We start from the raw sequence: 3,028 nt of genomic DNA, 5'->3' as shown, positions 1-3,028 counted from the left end.
CAGAGAGGTCTGCTCGTAGGCGATTTGCCCGATGCTGCATGGGTGTGGGCCAGCTTCGCTGGTCCGTGATCGGCGTTGGAGGTGGTGGCGGTCGTTGCCGCCGAACAGAAGGCTTCATTGGTGGCAAGCCACGGAATCTTCTACTGGCTTCCTTGTGTCTAGGGCAGGTGCGATAATTCGCAGGATGTGCCCCGCCGCATAGTCCACAGGTTGGTGCGTCTTCTTTTGGTCTGTTGCATTCTCGGCTGTCGTGTTCCGCGCCGCATTTTACGCAGACAGGCGGCATGGTACAGTATCGTGCCACGTGATTGAAGCCTTGGCATCTGAAGCATTGTACGTGGCCGCGCGAGCGGCGCAGGCGTTCAACCTTGATTGATAGGTCGTATATTCTTGTCAACTGAAAGATGCTGCGGTGGTCGGGCGTGTCAGACAGTATGACCACCCGATGTCCTGTCATCTGGTTTGTTCCTGGCATACGGTGGTGTTCGATAAGTGTCGCTACGTATCCGAGGTCTTCCAATTCTTCTTTTACCTCCGCGTGTGTTAGCGACACGGGGATTCCTTTGATCAGCGTCTTCAATGTCGGTGGTCTGACTGCTGGTGTGGTATACATTGGTATGCCGTCTTCCCCAAGATTGCCAACGACTTTTACATAATCCTCTGTAGTGTTCAGGATAAGTTTGAGCGTTTCCTCGCCGGTCTGCTTGACTGTAAAAGATGCTTTGCAGTGCTGTTTAAGCCATGTATGTAATGTTTTGTACGATTCCTTGTAGCGGATGACTATTGGTGGAATCTTCTGGTGTGCCGTACGGGCTGGCTGTTGTGACGCAGCCGGTTGGTCTGCTTCCATTGTCTCGTTTTCTTGTCTTCTTTCTTGCTCATTTTGTGCGCGCTGTTGCGCTTCTCTGAGCTGTTGTCTTTCTATGAGGTCAGCTGTTGCTGCATTCAGTGTTGCCCCCGTCCCTTGGAGAGGTTGGTATCTGTTTGACGTGTTTAACTCTCTTGCGACTATGACTGGTTGTAGTCGTGCTTGCTTCTTTCTAGGCGGCAGCTGGAAGTCAGCACCGCTTGTGCTCGCCTGTGCTCGCTGCTCGTCATTAGAGTACTCGCCGTCTCGTCTTCTATGGTGCTTTCCGTCTCTCAACTCTTCAGCGTGCACCGTGTTATCTTCATCTTCAGGCAATTCCGGCGTAAAATCCATCTCGGTGTCCGTAGGCATCTCCGGCGCAAGGGTACTACTACTTCCCCTCGCGCCGGGTCGAGTTGTCATCGCAGGTGTGCCGGCTGGTGGCGGGGCGGCCGATGGGGCAAGCCCCATCGGACCGCGGCCGGCCGGCACGTGATCGCTCGCATCTCGCGCGCGCGCTAGCACCCCGTCCGCACTATGCGACATCTCAGTCGGCACTGGTAGCAAGCGCGGGAGGCGCGGCGCGGCGGCGCGCAGAGTGGCGGCCGCTCTCTCGGCCGTCCGCGCCCGCCCGCGACACTGGCTGGGCCTGTGCCATCTACCACGTCCGATACATCCTTGACACAAAAGTAACAGTCGAGTCATACCAAAACAAAGACGGCCCACCGCAATGTAAGAAGTGCCAGGGATTCTTCCACACAGCAAACTATTGCTCCATGCCTACTCGCTGTGTCCGCTGCGGTGGGGCACATAGAGCACGAGACTGTAGCCTCCCAATTAACGCCACCTCACATTGCGTAAATTGCAAACAAGACGGCCACCCCGCATCTTTTCGCGGCTGCGAAGAGTTCCAGAAAGCAATCCGAATTTACAACGCACAACGACCAAGAACCACCACTCCTGCAGCAGCAACAATTCAACCAGCCATAAAACAAACACCGATGCCAACTCCAGCGGAAGCTAGCCGCAGAGGACGAAGAACATGGGCTAATCTACAGACACATCAGGAATCATCTTCAACCACCCAGCCTCATCAGACAGCAAATTCAACCTCTAGCCAATCAACCGGAACTGCTTCCTTCCTCGACTTCCTAAACCAAATAACAAACTTCTGGAAAAACTCACAACGCACCAACACCATTTCAATCATTACCACCACATTTCAAGAATTCATGACAGCACCAGACTTAGTGTCTAAAGTAATGGCAATTGTCGGTGGAATCACGAAATTCTTTGCAACCGACAATGGAAATTAGACCCACCAGGAACCAAAACCTCCGATTTTGTAATTTTAATGCAGCAGGGATTCACAACAAAGCAGACTTACTAAACGAGTTTATTGAAGACAACAAGATCGACATACTATTCGTCACTGAAACTCATTTACGCCCAACACAATCATTCAAACTTCGAAATATGGTATGCCACCGTACAGACAGAACAAACCGACAGGGAGGCGGAACAGCCATCTTCATTCGATCTCATATTCGACACAACCCGGAAATCACGCCACAGATGACATCATTAGAAGCCACAACAGTAAAAATTGAAACAACACAAGGAAAAATAACCCTGGTGGCTGCATACCTCAGCCCCAGGGTTACACTCGAAGAAAATGACTTACTGCAGATTTTCGACAATAACAACAAAATTTTACTGGCCGGCGATTTAAATGCTAAAAACACTGCCTGGAACTCACGACGAAACAATGCACGTGGAAACACACTTTACAACTTACAAGGAAGACTGAACGCCGTAATTTCCGCTCCTCAAGACATCACCCACATCCCATTCAATCACCGCCAGCAACCCGACGTCCTGGACATCTGTATAACCAAGAACCTCGATCCTGACCTACAGCTCCGAACTCTGCAAGACCTCACATCTGACCACCTACCAGTAATCGGCCACATTGGAAATGCAATTGAACCGCCTCCCCCACGACACAAAACTACTATTAATTGGGACCAGTTTCAAAGATGGCTAAATAACAACATTCGTCCCACATTGGACCTAACTACCACACAACAAATAGAAGAAGCTATCGGATTGTTAACAGACAAAATTAAAACAGCATATAAAAAAGCTTCTACAACTACAATATTTCCCGAACCAAACACT

The sequence above is a fragment of the Schistocerca cancellata genome, unplaced genomic scaffold (assembly GCF_023864275.1).
Source record: "Schistocerca cancellata isolate TAMUIC-IGC-003103 unplaced genomic scaffold, iqSchCanc2.1 HiC_scaffold_1172, whole genome shotgun sequence".
Lineage (NCBI taxonomy): Eukaryota > Metazoa > Arthropoda > Insecta > Orthoptera > Acrididae > Schistocerca > Schistocerca cancellata.
The sequence above is the reverse complement of the archived record's forward strand: the minus strand, read 5'-3'. Positions refer to the sequence as shown.